The sequence below is a fragment of the Gopherus flavomarginatus genome, chromosome 1, assembly GCF_025201925.1.
Source record: "Gopherus flavomarginatus isolate rGopFla2 chromosome 1, rGopFla2.mat.asm, whole genome shotgun sequence".
Classification (NCBI taxonomy): domain Eukaryota; kingdom Metazoa; phylum Chordata; order Testudines; family Testudinidae; genus Gopherus; species Gopherus flavomarginatus.
In genome coordinates, this window is record NC_066617.1 from 312,726,158 (window position 1) to 312,748,711 (window position 22,554).

The window sequence follows — 22,554 nt, forward strand, 5'->3', positions numbered from 1 at the left end:
GTCCCAGAGCTCTAGTTGCAACCCAAGCATCTACACCACAGTTAAACAGCCCCTTAGTCCAAGCCCGTGGCCTGAATTAGCTGGCACAGGCCAGCTGTGGGTATCTAATTGAAGTGTCGACATACCCTGACTGTCTCCAGTCCTGTCCCTTTCTCTGTCATCTCTATTTAGACTGTGAGCTCTGCAGTGCAGGGACTGTATCCTATTATTTTTTTTGTACAGTGCCTAGCACCTGGAGCCTGATCTCATTCCCGGTCTCAGTTGGTGCAACCTTAATATAAATTTACCCCTCTCATTCCCATCTCCATGTCTCTTCCCATGCTTCTCCCTATGCATGGAGTAGTTTTCCAGTTCCAGTTTATGCAGCCATCATCTCTCTCCTAAAGATTCCTTTCATGAGTTGTGAGTTCAGAAAATAGAACACGTGGATATCATTCCCCATGCTGGATTCACATCCTAAGTTATGGATCTTGTTGGTGTTGAATCTCAGGCCATGGTATTTCTCAGACTGAACAACATACCATACATGGTCTTGGATTTGGCTTTTACCTAGCCATATGACATCATCTCAGCTGCGAGAGGATGAAACGTTTTCCGGTCACTCTATTTCACTATGTTCAGGCTCTTACACCGCACTCATCACTGTTGTAGCTAAGCACCTTCCAGTAGTGCAGTGGTTTTCAAACTTTTTGTATTGGTGACCCCTTTTACACAGCAAGCCTCTGACTGTGACCCCCATTATAATATAATATAATTTTTATATATTATATATATATACACACATAGATGTGGTCTCCTCATCTCAAAAAATATATACTGGCACTAGAAAAGGGCAACTAAAATTATTAGGGGTTTGGAACGGGTCCCATATGAGGAGAGATTAAAGAGGCTAGGACTTTTCAGCTTGGAAAAGAGGAGACTAAGGGGGTATATGATAGAGGTCTATAAAATCATGAGTGGTGTGAAGAAAGTGGATAAGGAAAAGTTATTTACTTATTCCCATAATACAAGAACTAGGGCTCACCAAATGAAATTAAGAGGCAGCAGGTTTTAAACAAATACAAGGAAGTTCTTCTTCACCAGCACACAGTCAGCTTGTGGAACTCCTTGCCTGAGGAGGTTGTGAAGGCTGGGACTATAACAGCGTTTACAAGAGAACTGGGTAAATTCATGGTGGTTAAGTCCATTAATGGCTATTAGCCAGGATAGGTAAGGAATGGTATCCCTATCCTCTGTTTGTCAGAGGATGGAGATGGATGGCAGGAGAGAAATCACTTGATCATTGCCTGTTGAGTTCACTCCCTCTGGGGCACCTGATATTGGCCACTGTCGGTAGACAGATACTGGGCTAGATGGACCTTTGGTCTGACCCAGTACGGCCGTTCTTATATTCTTATGTATGTTTTAGGGGTGTAATTTAATGGGGGCTCAGGGCTGTCAGCGCCACGGAGGATGCTTTGGTGGTAACCCAATTAACATTTTCATCGCTTAAAAAATGTTAAAGGAAAAGCAGGTTTTGTAACGTATAATTTTCCTGCATTCTTAAGTTAATAGAATAGGAAGATTGCATTATGTGTGTGATTTGTCTAAAGCTTTAAATCATTAATAAAGAAAGAGAACCCTGCATTTAGCACTAGCCATGGGGTGTACAAAGTAATAGCATCTAAGTAATAATCCAGAAATCATGACAGGGCCCTCCTCCCCTGAGCTTTGGGAAAGGCTTATTCAAACTCTGCAGCTTGGTCCCCTATCTAGTTAAAGGTGTACATTTGTGACCAGAATAAGATTGGAAATTTTCCATGTATTAAAGTTTGGGGTTGAAAAGGTTGCCACAGTTTAGTAGAAAAGCCAAACGTCATTTTCTGTGTTTAAAAAAAACAGGGGGGAGGGGGGTATACTGCCACGACGCTCTACCTATAGGCTTAGGGCCTGATCCTGCAAAGCCCTTTTCAGGATCTGGCTTATTATTTGATACTGCCAGATTCTTGCCACTCTACTTGCTAATCTGGCAGAATAGTTCCGTATGTCTCATCAGTAGGTTCGTAAGTATTTTCTCCAGTGGGCTGATTGTCTTACTCATCACTCACAGCAAACCCCACAGCACTAGCTGAAATTTGAGCAGCTGAGTCTTTACATCAACGTTGTGCACTTATTTTTTGGTTGTGATTTCTGAGAGGGAAAATGTCTCTTACCAGAGGGTTTTCTAATGGCTAGATTATTAACTGGCACAAATCTGCATAGCTCCACTGAGTTCAACTGAGTGATGCTCATGTATATCAGTTGACAATCTGTCTCTAAGAGGGTAACAGTTAAGAGACTATTTACGAGAGTAGGGAGAGTATGTTTAAAAAAAAATGCTAGTTGTATGGTTGCTTTGAACAGCCAATAGGAAGCAAAATTATTTACTTGTTGTAGGTTAAGTATAAAATTAAAGAATTAGCTTAAGGTTGGTTAAGGAAATACATAGTGTTGTCAAGAGAGATCCTTACAGCAAATAGAAGGAAGGCCTTGAAAATAAGTGATAAGTCTAGATGGAATAAAGTAGGGAGGAAGTCTGATTTAAAGAATATCTAATGAGATAAGAGGAAATTTCTAAAAAGAAGGATTCTGACCGATGAGGTTGACTGCATGTGGTTTTAAATACAAAAAGAGAATCTGTCATAAAATGAACCAACATGGCCCTTTCCCTACCTACCCACCAGTGTTAAAGCCTCCGTGAACCCAGGTGCAAAGGAAAAACTGTTGGCAGCACGAAGGAAGGGAGGAAAGACCTTGGGAAGAAAGGCTATAAATCTTTTCTGGATTAAGACTGGAAATAAGGATGAACTGTCTCAAATTGATTTTTGCTGAAGTCAGTAATTGGCAGTGACATCACTTGTTTGTTAAAGGGTATACATATGAACTCAATATCTGCCTAACCATCTTGGAACTGACCAATCTGGGTCTGAGCACCCTTGGGTTTAGCCTGCTTGTAAGTACAGTAAAAGCTGTTTTATCCGGCACTCCACCAACCGGAGAGATCTATAAACTGGCATTTCTGATCTTCATTGAAAGTCTGGTTTATAGTCTGGTTGGCGCAGGGCCAGCAGGGGGTTGGGCATGGGAGGGGGTGCAGGCTCTGGGAGGGAGTTTTGGTGTGGAAGGAGGTGCGGGGTGCATGAGGGAGTGCAGGTTGCCAGATCCAGGGAGCTGTCACCTTTGGTGACTCCCTGCAAGTGTCGACTTGTCCCCGCTGCTCCTAGGCAAAGGCACGGCAGGTGGCTCTGCACGCTGCCTGTGCCCACAGGCACTGCCCCTGCAGCTCCCATTGGCCGTGGTTCCTGGCCAATGGGAGCTGTGGAGCCATCGCCTGGTGCGGGGCTGGGGCAGCACTCAGAACTGCCTGCCACGTCGTTGCCTAGGAGCAGCCGGGACAAGTTGCCTCTTGCAGGGAGCTGCCTGAGGTGAGTGCCCCCTGGATCTGGCACCCCGAGCCCCCTCCCACACCCCGGCCCCACACTCCCTCCTGCACCCAAACTCCCTCCCTCTTAGTTAATTGGCATTTTTCACTTACCAGCACCCCTCATTCCCCCAACATGCCAGATAAAACAGCTTTTATTATATCTTGATCAAATACTGATAAATATTTTGTTACTATTTGGATGTAGCCAGTTGCTTATGTGTTAAGCTTTTAATGCATGTTTAGAGTAATTGTATAAGGAATTTGTGGTTAAATTAGTATTTGTTGGTTTCCTGTATTAATATTAATAATTTCAAATATTAATTCCAACATTTCTTGCAAAATTAGGGCTCTGATATTGCATACACTGATGTGCTTAACTTTAAGCATGTTAGTTGTCCCAGCTTGCAGAATCAAGGCCTTGGTCTGGCCTCAGCAATGCTGTTCAGAGGTGGGCAATCACTTTCATAGTCTGTGACAATGTCTTTGTTATGTAACACAAAACTGCATTTGTTTTTGCTACCGTATCACTCTGCAAACATATGCTTAATTTGACACCCATAACACTCCACTGAACTGACTGCTTTCCAAGTATCCCCTTCCCATGGGCTATTTGTTGTAGGGGGCTATTCACCCTATATTAGTTTAATATAGTAGATTTCCTAATGGTACAGTTCTCTAGATACCTATCAAAACTAACTTGAAAAAAAAATGAAAAAGTCAACGTGGCTTCAAAAGTTCCCGTCTAGTGTAAATCCCTCAATGTGATCAGCAACATACAGTTACCGAAACCATCAACAAAACATAAAACTGAAGAAAAGGCAAAAAATATCTTGGCTCTTAGTTGGAAGTCTCATTGCTCTGTTGGCTAAATTAACCATCCCTAAAGAGAGGTAACATAAGAGTTCCAATCCTGCTGATCTCAACAGGACATAAAGCAGCAGATGGTCCCTCAGGTAGACTGGTCCTGCATAATTTAAACCTTTAGCTACTAACAGTAAGATGCTATATGATGCCATTTCATCGTATCTTAAGAAGTAACATTAGATGGAAATTTCCTATTGGGATAAAGGAGACACCCTCTTCTAGCTTTAATATTCTTCTGTTAGATGCTAATGAATATTATATAACAGGCTTTTGAAGCCTCTGTCAAAAACTGATGATTTAATAGAAATATGCCCGTGTGCCAATATGTCGTTCTCTGTTCAAAGAACTATGCTATAATTAACTGTATCCAACACAATTTAGAGCTTCACTGTTGCTAAAAACAAAAAATAGTTATGCATTTTATGCTGGTTTACATATTTTGCATAATAGCTACTGCAACTGCAATGCCTCTTATGCTAAAAGCCAAAGGTGCTTTGTATTTAGTTTTTCTCTCTGATTACCAATTAATTTCTAATGGTGGTTAATGTGCTAACCAGGCTGCTGTGGAGCAGGTGCTGATTCAGGTAAAAGTTGATAAACCAAGGTATTAGTTGTTTATTAGCTAAAGAAAATTATTATTTTTAAAATATGAATGCTGAATTATTTGTTGTAAATCAATATGCACATTTGTATGGAGTCTGACAAAGCAAAGCGTGTTGGTGCAGAGGACTTTAGTAAAACGTAGACATTGCAGAGACAGCAAATTAAACGTTTCTTCACATAATCACTAAGCAGCAAATCCAGTTTGGAGAATGAAGCACAGAAAAGATGATTGAACCACAGCAAAAGCCCAGCATAGAATTCAATGTGCAATGAAATGGCGGAGTCAAATCTCTTTTTAAATTTCCTGTCATACTGCAAATTTCCTCTATGCATAAAGCTTTGGGTTGTAAATTTCCTAATTTCATGTCAAGTAAGGGCTCTCATTTTTCTCAGTGCTCTCCTTTGGAGTGTGTAGTGTTGGAGTTAGTCACTCTAAATCTTATCTCTATTATTGTAGCACCTAGGAACCCTAATCATGATCCAGTACCCGACTGTGTTAGGTGCTGTAAAAACATGGAATATGAAGATGATCCCCGCCCCCAAAGGCTTGCAGTCTGCATAATATAAGGGGTCTCCTGCCACTCCTGTTTCAGGAATTAAAGTGGGTTAATAGGCTCACACCAGTAATACAGGATCTCAAAGACATTATGAACATTAATAAAGTAACCTCATTTAGGAATTTAGGTAGGCAGAATGTAATTACTGGAGACAGAGTTTGGCTAGAACTGGAGGGATAATTCCCACAACTCCTACCAGAATGCCATAGGATCTTTAATGATCACAAGTGAGCAAGACTGTTTATTTTAGAGCAGTAATGTGACCCCTAAAATTTTGCTAGGGTATTGGCTCGTCTCTTGACTATGAGGGAAAACTCACCTAGTGAATCACAATGCAGGTGAACAGTTCTTGGAACTGTCCAAAGAGTGAATGAACACATCTTATAACTGCTGAATAAGAATGAAAGGGGAGCTTTAAAAAATATATTATGAAGCTATTTGCAGTTAAAAACAGAAGCGTACCAAAGAGCATGTAGCAACTGTGGCTTGGTGGGGAGACTATAGCAGATATGGAACTAAAGAGTAGATGCTCCAGGTATACAATGCTGTTGGGAGCTTCAGCCATCTAAACTGGGGAGGTGGGAGTCATGGGGTCAAATTGCTTCTCTTCACAGTGTTTGAGAAGTCCGACCAGCAGCTGATAATGGGAGATAAGGAAATTTGCAGTGGTTTTTTCCCATCAACAAAGAGACCTGGCAAATATCTCTGTATTCAGGAGGTCAGAGTCTGGTAACAGAAGTGGAAACTATGGACAACTGAATTCTGCATTGTATAGCATCAAGTGATATCTCTAGGAAAACACATTATTTAGCATTATATAGCATCTAGGATATCTCTAGGTTCTTGGAATCTTGGCATTTTATGAGATGAGTTACTGTCCTTAATAATATCCTTGGTAATAAATCACTCATATCATGCTGGGATATCACAGAGAGCCTCATAGCTGAGAACATTAACTGTATTATGTACATATATTGCTATTTGATAGGTTCGCTGTTACCTATGCGATACCAGGAACTCATGCATGAGCCTGACTCAAATGGCATTTTCACTATATTAGATATACAATAGAACCTCAGAGTTACAAACACCTCAGGAATGGAGGTTGTTCGTAACTCTGAACAAAACATTATGGATGTTCTTTCAAAAGTTTATAATGGAACATTGAAACTTTGCTATGCAGAAAAAAAATGCTGCTTTTAATCCTCTTAATTTAAATGAAACAAGCACAGAAACAGTTTCTTTACCTTGTCAAATCTTTTTTAGCTTTCTTTTTGTTTTTTAGTAGTTTACATTTAACACAGTAATGTACTTTACAGTATTTGCTGTAAGGTTCTACTATAGGTGGTTTTTGTTAGGGACTTCAAGGAAAATAGCACAATGATATTACACAGCATGGATCTAAATTTATCTGCTTGTTTTGAACATTCATCAGAAAAGAATCAAGATGTGACCATTGTTTTTAATCTTGTCATCTTCATGGGAAAGTAATGGGAAGATGTGACTTCTTTTATAGTGAGTGCTGCCACCTTAAAGGTGTGACACGTATTGGTTCCACGAGATGGTACCATGTGAAATTTGTGACATCTGATTGACTGATCTTCATTTAGGATCTTTGCCATTTAGGATTCACCTCTGATAAGAACCAGGTCCATAGTCAACTTAATCTTTAAGAACAATGTCTTTATTTGAAAATGAAAACTCATGTTAAAATATGAAAGATGAAAACTTGAAAGATTAAACTTAAATATGTAATTGAATCCAAAATGGCATGTGCTATTTAGTGCTGTTCCACAAAAAGGCTAGATAAAATTGGCTTTTAAAAAATCATTAAAATTTGCAAAAAATTGGCTATTCACTCTTTTGTTCTCCATGGAGTATCAAGGACCCAATAATTTCCTTCAAAAATATCACAGATTTGCTTATGAAATTCACTTTGAGTTCAAAATTAAACAAATTTTCAGTTATGTGGATTGAGAATTTTGTGGACTGAGAATTTTGCACAGTAGTTCTACAGCAGCTGACGTTGGCAATTTTGGATAAAGCAGTGAAGACAAGAAAGGATACTGTAGTGCCTAGGCAATACATGTACACCTCTACCCCGATATAACGCTGTACTTGGGAGCCAAAAAATCTTACCGTGTTATAGGTGAAACCGCGTTATATTGAACTTGCTTTGGTCCGCTGGAGCATGCAGTTGTGTGCCCCCCTTCCCCGGAGCACTGCTTTACTGCGTTATATCTGAATTTGTGTTATATTGGGTCGCATTATATCAGGGTAGAGGTGTATTAGAGATGCACACTAGGTCAAGCTGGCTTGGAAGTGGTCAGTTATGAAGGCATTCTTGTTTGATGTACTGGAAGTGGCACAGAGATCTGAAACAACCCAGATCAAATATGAAAGGAAGAGGAGGGAAAAAATAAAAAATATGAAACATGACTCTCTTTTTTTAACATCTTCAGTAACATTTGAAAATTCAGTTTTCATTGAAAATTTTTGAAGCTGTGCTTCCCCTACACAAAAAAACTGACAACCTCCAAAAAGAGCAAATTTTTATAACTATTTTGCTCAGCTTGATTGTACTCCTGTGTTTTGTCCCAACTGAAGAAAAATCACTTCATTTTTTTTTCTTTAAGGAAATGCTATAGAAGTTCAAACTTGGAGAGAATTTTTCAGGCAGAATAGAACTGAATCTCAGATTTTACTTTAGTACCTTAGTAATATATTCTGGCAAACTCCTGTATTCTGTAGGAAAAATCTGATAAACATCATTCTGTCTGCTGACACTTGCTAAAAGGACCATATGCTTCTGTTTTGACTGAGTGTTGTCAGATGTCAGCTTGCTGGAGGTAGAGTAGGGGAGAAATGGAGTCAGTCTGATCTCAAGCAGCAACATTTCTTTCTTCACTGAGTCTGGAAGTGCAAACTTGTTCATGTATTTTATTGTACCTAATCTCTGTATTAATCTTAGAGGGAAGATATTAACATAACCCAGGCACTGTCCAACATTAAACAGTGTTAAACAAGATTCAGGGTTTGGTATACAGAGACGTCAGCCAATTTAGTACCATGGCAGATATGCCATTAAAAATCCTTTAAACCTCTTCTTAAAGAGAAATAAAAACAGTTAAAGAATTTGAAATGTTAAGGATTGGATAAGACTTTCATTTTAGCAACATCCCTGGTTCCCTTTTCCCTTAGTTGGAGAGAGTTTTTAGAACACAATCTTTGAGTTATATCAGGAGGCCTTTTTGTTTGGACTAATGCACTCTTTCAGGCCAGGTCTACACTACAGACCTATGTCAGTATAACTATGTTGCTTGCACTGCAAGAAATCCACATCCCCGAATGACGTAGTTCTATGGACCTAACCCCGTGTAGACAGTGCTGACAGTGCTATGTTGATGGGAAGATGCTATTTTCGCCCACTGACACAGCTGCTGCAGCTTGCGAAGGTGAATTAACTATGTTGATGGGAGAATCGTCAGCATAGTAGTGTCTACACTAAAGTGCTACTGTGGCACAGCTGCAGGGCTGTACATGAAGAAAAGCCCTCAGTCTGCCTTTGCATCTTTCCCCATCAACACTGGTGATAGGTTATTGTGATATCTTATGAATTCACACTCCAATCTTTACAGCTGAACTCACAATTATGATAAACTTGTAGGCCCAATTATCATGCTATCTCTGCCTGGGATTACATGGAATACAGGAGGGTTAACATGGAATGTGAATATCCAGGGGCTGATTTTTCAGAGGTGCTGAGCACTCACAACTCCTTGTTGGCATTTTAGGTACCCAACACCTCTGAAATTAGGTGCTTGCATTTTAAATCACATTCGCTGCACATTCAAAACTCAATGGCTTTAGAAGTTTTGGGTGTGCCACTAATGATTACAGAATCAGCACCCTTATGGCCAAAGTCAGTCCCCTTCCATAGGGACAGAGGTCCACCCATGCAGCAGAAGGGGTACAGTTTTCATGACAGAAATGGGGGCAGCATTAAGGAAGTTTTATATACTTCTGCAGTACAAAGATCTGTTCTGCAGGGGGCAGTCATGCTGTGAAGAACTGAGGGCCGGTTAATATCAGGAAGGGAGTCAGGGCAGAGGTCAAGGACCCATGAATGTGTGAATAGGAGGCATTTAAGCTGCAGAAGCTACTGCAGCCTCAGGGAAGTAGCAATTGTGGAGCAGCTCCACAGCAGCCATTAGCTTTGTTGGGGTTAAAGATTCTTTCCCCACCAGACAACCCAGCCCAGAGGCTGACCCTGGGGCATGAGATGTGGAAACTCAAACTGTGCACTGCTTTCCACTATTTCAATCTGGGTGGAAGTAGTTTCCTGAAGTGATCATCTCATGGACTCCTAATGTCAGAGTTGATATGTTTGGTCTTTTAAAATGTTTTTTTGAATTTTTAAAAAATTATCTTTGAAACTGTGGAAAAACACGACTTCTTCTGTGTTTCTTTCTGCACCTCTCTTCCCTTGGAAAAGGAGAAGGGAAGGTAAAGTGAGAGTTGGGTTTTTCCTCCTCTTTTTTCACACTTGTAACTTTCCACTTAAAGCGTGTGGTGTTTTTTCAGAATGAGAGTCTGAGGGAAAGAGTTGTGATTTTCCCCACTTGCTCCTCTATTTTCAGTGTCTTCCCTATTCCTTTTCAGTGTGTGTGAGGAGCTGGAAGGGGAAGTAAATGAAAGAGGGGGAAGCAGGAACTTCAAAAATTCCTTTTGTTTTTGAAAAAGAAAACAAACATTTGTTTGAATTTTTTGTGATTTTTTTTTACGGGGTGGGTGGGGGGAAGAGGTGACTGACTTTTTTTTTTAACCAGTTCTATTTATTACCCATAGACTACTGTTCATGTATATGGTGCTCTTCAGACATGAGAGAAGTCAAAGTAACTGTTCTGAGGTATTCATGACCCAAAATAGGCAGATACGGCAAGGTGTCCAGCTTTAGGATGCTTTGTGTATAGGTCCAGAGATATTCTGCTGACTCTCCCTGACTATTAGATGAGCCTGTCGCTGACATAAGGAGAGAGTTAGAGAGACGTTATTCCCAAATAATCTGGGAGCAAGATGGAGCTAAAGTGAATATTTCTCAGGGTAGGTTTCCAAGACTGCAGAATAAAAACAGTCTCAAGGATGGGTGTGTGTGTGTGTGAACACGTGCAGTGTAGAGAATAGTGCATGAGTCCTTAACTATTTATGCTAGATAATTCATCAACGTATTGATTACAGAGCTGACATCCGCAAAGTTGGAGCATGGACACCTGATGACGAACCTGCCAGTTTGCTAAGAAGTTTGTTGCACATCTTAACTTTATATGCTGTCATCTTCAGGTGGGCATGGTAACTCAGTGTGCGGTCTAAGGTCACACCTAGATAGACCAGTTCAACTTCATGCTTCACCTTCGGACCATTCAGATAAACATTCAGTTCTTGGGTTGTGATGGTGTGATGAAGATAGAACAAAATGGAGACTTTTTATAACGCTTGGCTGGAGGCACCAAGTCTTACAGTAGTCAGCTAACTTTATCATGTCCCGGTTTAAGGTGGCATCAAGCTCGTGAAACATCTGGGAATGTGTACCATAACAGATGTTGTCTGCGTAAATGAACTTTCATGACTCTGTTGTTGCCAAGTCACTAATGTGGTGATTGAACAGGGTTGGAGAAAGCACAGAGCCCTGGGGTAACCCATTGCTCTGTCGTCTGCAAGCAGTCGTCTTCTCCCCCATACGGACTCTGAACTGCCTATTGCAGAGAAACAGTTCAACGATGCCTGTGACCCAAGGTAGCAGGACCCGTGATACCTTCATGAGCAGGCCAGTGTGCCATGCCGTATCATACGCCACTGTGAGATCGATGAAAACAGCGCCTGTTTTCAAGTTTCTCTGGAGGACAACAATCTTCTTAGCAAACTGGCAGGTTCATTATGGGGTGCTTGTGTTCCAACTTTGCAGATGTCAGCTCTTGCCACCTCATATTTGATAGCAGAGAACTGCGCACCTGTTTGGAGTCAATTGTCACACACCACACTGGTGGATACACAGATACATGTCGCCATGCGTATGATCTCCAGCACCCTGCATCCAACTCCACCCATGGCTTCAAGTTCTGAGCAATATTGCTGCTCCTCATATCAGATGAGAGGTTGCCACTGGCAAGTTACTGGAGAAAGTGCACCCCAACCCAAGCCTGCCACTGCACAATGACCTTTTTAAACCACCAGCTTCACGTTTGCCGTCACATCGCCCATTATGGTATCATCCGCCACACCAGGATGTTAGGGCGGAAACACTCTGGTGAGAGGAATGGATATCTGTTATAATCCCCAACCAGACCCTTGTCGCCGACTCCACAATTTGCCCGCCTGGTTTTGACCTGCTCCTACCCCTGTTGAACAGGTTCCAGGCCGGGCAAGGTCTCTGTACATCCAACCAGTATCTCTGGGGTCCCCGTGACAGCTCTTTGTGCAGCTGCAGCACAACACAGATGATGACGCATATTGTCGATGAATGCCTGCTGAGTAGGTTCAGCAGTGACCTGGAAGAACTGCATCACACCACTGAAGATGCCATCGCTTGGCTAGACAACTCTGCACACTCTAAATAAAATAATATCGATTACAGATAAGGATTAGGGATGTGAAAGGGACAGACCTAGAAAAAAGCTAAAGAGAATTCAGATTCTGGGGGACGTTATCTTTCAAAGGCAGAAATTCAGATTGGGTAGGGAGGTGTGGGCCTCTGAGTCTTTTTACTGCAAGCTCAGCTGCTGGAACACAAGAAGGCAGCCTCCAGAAAAAAGTACTGGCTCATTGAGCTGCTATGAGCCCTCAGTGGTGAAAGAACAGGTTAAGGACTATTTAGAAAAGCTGGACATGCACAGGTCCATGGGGGCGGATGCAATTGGCCATCATCTTTGAAAACTTCTGGTGATCAGGGGAGGTCCTAGATGATTGGATAAAAGACAAGTATTGTGCCCATCTTTAAAAAAGGGAAGAAGGAGAATCCAGGGAACTACAGACCTGTCAGCCTCACCTCAGTCCCCAGAAAAATCATGGAACAGGTCCTCAAGGAATCCATTTTGAAGCACTTGGAGGAGAGAAAGGTGATCAGAAACAGTCAACGTGGATGATTAGAGTGCTGGGGCACATGACTTATGAGGAAAGGCTGAGGGAACTGGGCTTATTTAGTCTGCAGAAGAGAAGAGTGAGGGGAGATTTGATAGCAGCCTTCAACTATCTGAAGGAGGGTTCCAAAAAGGATGGAGCTAGGCTGTTCTCAGTGGTGGCAGATGACAGAATAAGGAGCAATGATCTCAAGTTGCAGTGGGGGAGGTCTAGGTTGGATATTAGGAAAAACTGTTTCACTAGGAGGGTGGTGAAGCACTGGAATGGATTACCTAGGGAGGTGGTGGAATCTACATCCTTAGAGGTTTTTAAGGCCAGGCTTGACAAAGCCCTGGCTGGGATGATTTAGTGAGGGTTGGTCCTGCTTCGAGTACGGGGTTGGACTAAATGACCTCCTGAGGTCTCTTCCAACCCTAATCTTCTATGATTCTATGAGCAATTTGATGCCTGGTTTTCAGTAATGTAGCTACTCAATAGCCTTTGCATAACAAACCAATAAGATCTACAACCTATCCGGAAGGATGATCCCTCACTCTCACAGATCTTGGGAGACAGACCTGTCCTCACTTACAGACAGTCCCCCAACCTGAAGCAAATACTCACCAGCAACAACACACCACAGAACATAAACACTAACCCAGGAACCTATTCTTGCAACAAAGCCCGATGCTAACTCTGTCCACATATCTATTCAAGTGACATCATCATAGGACCTAATCACATCACATCAGCCATGCCATCAGGGGCTTATTCACCTTCACATCTACCAATGTGATATATGCCATCATATGCCAGCAATGCCCCTCTGCCTCGTACATTGGCCAAACCGGACAGTCTCTAGGCAAAAGAATAAATGGACCCAAATCTGACATCAGGAATCATACATTCAAAAACCAGTAGGAGAACACTTCAACCTCTCTGGTCACTCAGTAACAGACCTAAAGATAGCAATTTTGCAACAGAAAAGCTTCAAAAACAGACTCCAATGAGAAACTGCTGAACTTGAATTAATATGCAAACTAGATACCATCAATTTAGGCTTGAATAGAGACTGGGAATGGCTGAGTCATTACATACATTGAATCTATTTCCCCATGTTAAGTATCCTCACACCTTCTTGTCAAACTGTCCGAAACGGGCTATCTTGATTATCACTACAAAAGTTTTTCTCTCTAAATTAATTAGCCTCTTAGAGTTGGTAGGGCAACTCCCATCTTTTCATGCTCTGTGTGTGTGTATATATATCTCCTTAGTATATGTTCCATTCTGTGCATCCGATGAAGTGGGCTGTAGCCCACGAAAGCTTATGCTCAAATAAATTTGTTAGTTTCTAAGGTGCCACAAGTACTCCTGTTCTTTTTGCAGATACAGACTAACATAACTGCTACTCTGAAACCTGTCAATATGGTATGGATACTTTTAAAAATAAAGAAACAATTCAGATTCAAGCTTCCAAGAGATTATACTATAACTGACAGTGGGATAAAATTCTAACATTTATAGAACCCATGGATATTTTATAACTGAGGTTAATGAGAATTACATTGCTAAATTCCCATGCTCCGCTTTGTAAATGTTTCCTTTTATCTCTATTTCTAATTCCAAAACTGAAGGGAAACACTGGCAATTTTTGGATCCGTGTTTCTGATGAAAGGTGTCAGGTTATTAACCCTGTATCAAACTATCCTTCAGATGCTATGCTTTGCTTCTTCAGAGATCCTGCTGCACCAGATACTGTGATCCTCTTCACCAGAACCTCTAAAGCTTCAGAGTTAAAGTTCATTGGGATTTATGAAGTTAGGGAAGAATTATAATTTATATCAGAATCTTAGAGTTGATAAGGCTTTTTAGATGGTAGCTACAGATCCCAGCTGAGCTCTGGTACCACAGTTTGACAGTATAAATAATTAGGAGTATATGCACACATCATTCTTCCATTTCATCTTATTTCCATGAATAGGGCTCAGGACAGGGAACATATTATGTATGTGACAGAACTTTGTGATCATTATCTATTAAAATCAGGGTTTGGGTTTGAATTGGCTGTTGGACAGCTTTTGTGTAATTCACACTTCCTAGGCAGTCATGGTTACTAAACGTCACCTCACAGCTTTGATGTCAGTGCTACTGTTCTCTTAACAGCTAGATCATCGGGCATCATGGCTTGACTTGTGCTCCGCTGACTATTCACTGGGAAATTTTGTTAGATGAACTATAAAACTTCTTTAATAAGTGCACTTGAGAGATGTGCCTATGTTACACCCCTAAAGCCAAGACAACAGTTCCATTGAAAAAGTCTGTTTATAGTGGGGTTCATAATGTTTGTGACGTTGTTTGTGAATCAGTGTGAAAGGCATTTTGAAGACTGAAATCACAAAGTGGTAATGGGCAGAAATAGGAGACAGAAGATGGATTACACTTGGGATACGAGCAGCAGGGGATATTATGGGGCATGGATGAAGAGATGAAATAGCAAACTGTGCAGGATGCTACTAGATCCTGTAGGACACTGCAAAATACTTGACAGTTGACGTCTTTGATTTCCTCTGGGAAGGATCTTAATGGATGTTACTGGTAACGAGGGAGAGGAGGGGGAGTTGTACTTGGCATGTAGTTTCTGTATAGGAGACAATTTGGTTGTAAAATCTAATTGTGTAGGATGTTGAAGGAGTGTGTGTCTTTGTTAAATGTAGTTTCCCGACAGTAAATCAAGATGTACTGTTATAATAAAATGACATCATATATTACAACATGTAATATTTTTTTGAAATCATTTTATAATTTACTTTAAAATTTGTCAGACTAATTCTAAACAAGTTGTGGTGATAAGGGTATTGAACTTCAGTATACTTTGTATTGCACGTTTGGTGTCTCATAAGATTGCATTTTTCAACGTCCAAAGGATATCTTTAGTGTCCCCAGTTGGTTGTTGGAGATGGAGACCTCTAACGTAGACACAGTCCAGGAGCATCCAACAAACAGACCTATTGCAGCCTGGGCAGAACTCACTCTGTAAGTACCAGACCTAGTCAGCTGCAACTTCCAGGACTCCTAAGGCATAGTCTATTACAATATCTCTTGAGTGGGATATTGGTTTATAACAGAAAATTGTTTCTCTAAAAACTGCAAAGTAACGAACAGTGAGAGATAATTCTAGCACAAACTGTTTAAACCCAAAGGGTAATAGGTTGCCTGATCATGCCTTTTTTTAAAAAAACAGAAGAACAGCAGTTATATTTAAGATAATTTAGCAACAGGTCTGGTACATATGGTCAATGTGGTGGCAGTGATTTTTGGAGGCTGTGCAAGTTGTTTATAACACTTCAGTCAACCTCACTCCCACAGCTGTGCAGAAATAGCTAAAAGGTGTTTGTAGACACAACTATTTCTGCACAGCTGTGGGAGTGGCGTTGGTGGGGAATATCATGCGCAGAGACAGTGCCGTCCCTTATTTGTAACTTTGGATGTTTTTATTCCAGTTCTTACATGAACCTCAAGATGCCAGAATATTATGGCTGTGACTAATCAGTTTAACTTGGTGTCCTGCGATGTCAAGAAGCTTCAGGGTCATATGAAAAGGAAGCAAATTTTGAGGCATTTAAGACAAGAAAAAGCCAATGTGACTTTTTAAAATGAGAAATACATCTTCCAGAAGAGGAAACAGACACTTTAGACAAAACTGTGCATCTTAATTGTTCCCCTCTAAAGACTGTATCAGTCTATACTTCTATTTAATTAATAGTGCTATCAACCCATGCCAGAAACACACCTTCCTCTGAGCTTAATTTCCTCACACCACTGCAGTCTGTGTACCCTCTCACTTATGCCTCATATACTGTATTTTCCCTTCAGCTACACAGTCTGCTTGCATAAACTAAGCACTAACCCTAGTCTAACTCCTACATATTTTTTTCCAAACCAGGTTCCCTTCCAAAGCTACTTTTTTACTCTTGCTGCTTGAAGTGAATCACCATCTTGAATGTTTCCATTCCTTTCTAACCCCAGTCTTTCACCCTCCTGACTACTTTTGGCCATCTCTTCACCTTCCATCCCTTCCAATAGCTACACTTAAAACACTACTGCTGTAGCACTTTGGTGTAGATACTCACTACAGTGATGTGTGGGGTTCTCCTGTGACTGTAGGTATTCCCCCCACCCCCATCCCTGAGAGGCGGTAGCTAGGACTAGGGGAGAATTCTTCTCTTGAACTAGCATTGTCTACACTAGGGTTTAGGTCAGTTTAACTACTTCACTCAGGGGTGTGAATTTTTTCACACCTTTGAGCGACATAGCTGGGTTGACCTAACTTTTCAGTGTCTACCTGTAGCCACCACCTTGCTAATAAACATTCTTCAGCCAAATGATATTTTTTAGGGCATTTGGCACAGCCAAGAGGTCAATATGAATGTAGATGAGAGGTTCTCACTGGGAAGACATTACCCACTGGGGGTGATCAACACTCTGCCTTCTTCGTTTCTAAATGGAAAGGATGTCCCAGCTAACTCCTGGCTAGATAGGAGTGGAGAGGCCATTCCTCTGTGGCAGTGGTCCTGCTCTCAACCTACTGCATGCTCTAATGGGAGGTTAGCCTGGCTAGGGGTGATAGTTTCAGCTTTCCTAGCTCTCCCTACTGTGATTATCTGGTCTCCACACAAGGGGAGTGGTGGAAAGGTTCCCTGCTCTTTGGGCACTCACCCAGGGCATGCCGCAGAACGTTTTAAGCATCTGGCTCTATTCACAGCAGTCTCTGTAATTCAGTGCTGCTGCTAGTTAAAATGAACCTGTTAGCAATTTGTGAGACACTAGGGTCTCCCAGAGAATGAATATAAATCTTTGCTTTTGTTGGTGTCTTCTCTCTGAAAAACAGTATTCTTACCTTGTTTGTTGTCACATTTTTCATAGGTATACTTAATTTTCTTCCTATTTTTTCTACATTGGATTTTTTTATGCATATGCATTGCAGGTTTAACACTGACAATTTGATAGTGCTTTTAATAAATGGAAGCTTGGTCATCATAAAGAATGATTAAATGTCATAGCACATATACAGGTGATTTTGTGTACAGCTAATTGAAGTGTGCTTACACTCTTTCAAGCCATGTGCTATCAAAATAAGCACATGTTTGAGGGCAACTTTCAATTAACATTTGTTTGCTTTTATGCCTGCACATGTCACAGCTCACTAGCAGTCAATACTTACTATGGCTTTTTAATATTAAAAAGGCTTTACAGCTGTCATGAAGAGCTGAGGTGGTTGCATTATGGAGCTAATGGGAGAGAGATAAAATCTTCTAAAAATGCTCAGAGGCTGAAAGTTTCCTGCGTCTCCCTAGTGAATGAAGTACTGATAACTGAACAGGAAAGAGAGACCTGGAGAACAGTCTGCGAAAGTGGATGCTGAGAATGAAAAGCAAAATATTTGTCAGGCAGTTCTGAAACTTTTATCTAAGAAACAAAGAGAAAACCGCCCATCTGAAAAATGTAAACAAACCAAAAACCTGGAGAACTGCCCCAACTGCACAATATGAGCCTCCTCCTACATTATGGGAGCACAGGAGATGTTGAGAGGTTCTTAGCATCAGGCCATGTCAGAGTAAAACAAACCAAAACTGCAGCTGAACTAACAGATTGTTCTTCAAGTGGCTCTCCCATTGACTTCAACAGCAGTTCTCCGCATAGGTCACTATTTATCTATCTAAGGTACTTCCAAGATACAGAGTTACCCGTCTTTTGACCTGACATGGCATCCCAGGAGGTGTGTTGCCTGCCAGGGGCTCATACTTGAGATGTTATGGAGGGCTTGTCGAGGATCATCCGGCCCTCTGACTACTATCCCATGCTGCTCATCTATGTGGGCCCTAAGGGATATTGCAAGGTATGACGCTGAGGAGATCAGAAGTGACTACTGGGCTCTGGGAGTAAGGGTGAAGGAGTTGGGGGTGCAAGTGGTGGTATCTTTGATCCTTCCGGTCAAGGGTAGGAGTCCAGACAGAGAGAGCTGCATCCTGGAGGCGAATGGATGGCTGTGCAGATGATGTTGACAGGAAGGCTTTGGCTTCTGTGACCATGGGATGCTGTTCTGGGAAAGAGGACTGCTGAGCAGAGATGGGGGTCCACCTATTGAGGAAAGGGATGAGTATTTTGGATACAGACTGGTTAACCTAGTGAGGAGAGCTTTAAACTAGGTTCAACTGGGGCAGGAGACAAAAGCCCTTGGGTAAGTCAAAAACGTGGAGTTCTGGATGAAGGGTTGGAACTGGTGAGAGGAATTATAGCAGGGACAAAGGAAAGAGAAAAGAGAATATAGAGGGACATCCAATGAACATCTTAGATATCTGTACACTAATACAAGAAGTATGAGGAATATACAGGAGGAACTAGAAATACTAGTGAATATACACAACTATGACATAGTTGGCATCATAGAGACTTGGTGGGATAATATCCATCAGTGAATATTGGTACAGAAGGGTGGAGTTTGCTCAGGAGGCACCGGCAGGGAAAAAGGAGGAGGTGTTACCTTGTATATCAAAGATGTGTATATATTTGAATTGAGATGGAAATAGGAGATAAACTTGTTGGAAGTCTCTGGGTAAGGATACAAGGGGTAAAAAACAAGGGTGATGTCATGGTAGGAGTCTACTATAGACCACCTAACCAGGAAGAAGAAGTGGATGAGGCTTTTTTTAAAACAACAAAATCATCCAAAGCACAGGCCTTGGTGGTAATGGGGCACTTCAACTACACAGACATCTGTTGGAAAAATAACACAGGAGGACACAGATTAACCAACAAGTCATTGGAATGTATTGGAGACATTTTTTTATTTCAGAAGGTGGAGAAAGCAACTGGGGAGAGGCTGTTCTAGATTTGATTTTTGACACTTAGGGAGGAACTGGTTGAGAATTTGAAGGTGAAAGGCAGCTTGGGTGAAAGTGATTATGAAATTGATAGTTTGTGATTCTAAGGAATGATAAGGAAAACATTAGCATAATGATAATGGATTTCAAGAAAGCAGACTTCTGCAAACTCAGGAAGTTAGTAGGTAAGATCCCATAGAAGTAAGTATAAACAGAAAAATAGTTCAAGAGTTGGCAGTTTCTCAAAGACACATTATTAAGGGCACAAGAGCAAACTATCCCACTGCATAGGAAAGATAGGAAGTATGGCAAGAGATTACCCTGGTTTAACCAGGAGATCTTCAATGATCTAAAACTCAGAATCCTACAAAAAGTAGAAATTAGGTCAAATTACAAAGGATAAATATAAAAAAATCATGTAGGGACAAAATTAGAAAGGACAAGGCAAAAATGGGATTAAACTAGATAAACACAAAAGGGTAATAAGAATTTTTTTAATAAATACATTAAAAGCAAGAGGAAGACCAAGGACAGCATAGGCCTGTTACTCAATGAGTGGGGGAAGACAATAACAGAAAATGTGGAAATGGTAGAAGTGCTAAATGAGTTTTTTGTTCGTTTGTTTCAGTTTTCACCAAAAAGGTTAGTAGTGATTGGGCATCTAACATAGTGAATGCCAGTGGAAATGAGGTAGGATCAGAGGCTAAAATAGGCAAAGAACAAGTTAGGAATGACTAGACAAGTTAGATGCCTTCAAGTGTGCAGGGCCTGATGAAACACATCCTAGAATACTCAAGGAGCTGATTGAGGAGATCTTTGGCACTATATTTGCCCTTTTCCGGTCCTCTGGAATCTGTCCCATTCTCCATGAGTTCTTAAAGATAATCGCTATTGACTCAATCTATAAAAAGGGGAATAAGGACAACCTGCGGAATTATAGACCAGTCAGTTTAATGTCAGTCACTGGAAAGATAATGGAGCAAATAATCAAGCAATCAATTCGCAAACACCTAAAAGATAATGCAGTGATAAGTAACAGTCAGCATGGATTTGTCAGGAACAAATCATATCAAGCCAACCTAATAGCTTTCTTTGACAGAGTAACAAGCCTTGTGGATAGCAGGAAACAGTATATGTTTTATATCTTGACTTTAGTAAGGTTTTTGATACTGTCTCACATGACCTTATAAACCAGAGATCGGCAACCTTTCAGAAGTGTTGTGCCAAATCTTCATTTATTCACTCTAATTTAAGGTTTCGCATGCCAGTAATATATTTTAATATTTTTAGAAGGTCTCTTTCTAAAAGTCTATAATATATAACTAAACTATTGTTGTATGTAAAGTAAATAAGATTTTTAAAATGTTTAAGAAGCTTCATTTAAAATTAAATTAAAATGCAGAGCCCCCAGGATCGGTGGCCAGGACTTAGGTAGTGTGAGTGCCACTGAAAATCAGCTCGGGTGCCGCCTTCGGCACCTGTGCCATAGGTTGCCTACCCCTGTTATAAGCAAACTAGGGAAATATAGTCTAGATGTTGCTTCTATAAGGTGAGTGCATAACTGGTTGGAAAACAATTCCCAGGGAGTAGCTATCAGTGGTCACAGTCATGCTGGAAGGGCATATCAAGTGGGGTCCTGCAGGGATCAGTCCTGGATCCAGTGCTGTTCAATATCTTCATCAATGAATTAGGTAATGGCACAGGGAGTACACTCAAAGCATGCAGATGATACCAGGCGGGGCGGGTTGCAAGTGCTTTGGAGATAGGATTAAAATTCAAAATGATCTGGACACACTGGAGAAAAGGTCCGAAGTAAATAGGATGAAATTCAATAAGGACAAATGCAAAGTACTTTACTTAGGAAGGAACATTCAGTTGCACACATACAAAATGGGAAATGACTGCCTGCGAAGGACTACTACGGAAAGAGATTTGGGGATCATAATGGATCACAAGCTAAATATGAATCTACAGTGTAACACAGTTGCAATAAAAACAACATAATTCTAGGATGTATTAGCAGGAGTGTTGTAAGCAAGACACACAATGCTATTCTTCCATTCTACTCTGTGCTGACAAGGCGTCAACTGGAGTATTGTATCCAGTTCTGAGTGCCACATTTCAGGAAAGGTGTGGACAAACTGAAGAAAGTCCAGAGAAGAGCCACAAAAATGATTAAATGTCTAGAAAACATGACCCTTGAGGGAAGATTAAAAAATCTGGGTTTGTTTAATCTGGAGAAGACTGAGGGGGACATGATAGCAGTTTTCAAGTACATAAAAGGTTGTTACAAGGTGGAGGGTGGGAAATTGTTCTTGTTAACCTCTGAAGATAGGGCAAGAAGCAATGGCCTTAAATTGCCGCAGGGGAGATTTAGGTTGGACATTAGGAAAAACTTCTTAGGGCAGTTAAGGACTGGAACAAATTGCTAGGGAGGTTGTGAATTGTCATTGGAGGTTTTTAAGAACAGGTCAGACAAACACCTGTCACAAATGGTCTAGTTATTAAATAGTTCTGCCTTAAGTGCAGGGGACCAGACTAGATGACCTATTGAGGTCCCTTCCAGTCCTACACTTCTCATTCTAGCTCCCCTATTAGGACAGTATCTGAGCACCTCCCAGCCTTTAATTTACTTGTGCTGAATTCCCTTGTGAGGGAAGGAAGTGCTATTATCCCCATTTTACAGATGGGAAACCGAGGCAGAGAGAGGTGAAGTGATTTCTCCCAGATCACACAGGATGCCTATGGCAGAGCAGGGAATTGAACTCTCTTTTCTATATTCTAGGCTTGCACCCTAACCACTGGACTGTACTTTCTCTGATGGAAAATAACCTTGTAGAATGGCCCCTAAATCCTCTCTGTATACCCGGTTCAGCAATGTAACTACGCACATGCTTAAATGCCTTGCTAAATGAGGCCCTAAGGCTCAGATCCTCAAAAGTGCTTAACTCCTGTTGATTTCAGTGGGAATTAAGTTCCTAAATACTATTGAGGATGTGAGCCTAAATGTTCAGCTGCAAGCTGGAAAGATAATGGAGCAAATAATTAAGAAATCAGTTTGCAAACACCTAGAAGATAATGAGGTGATAAGTAA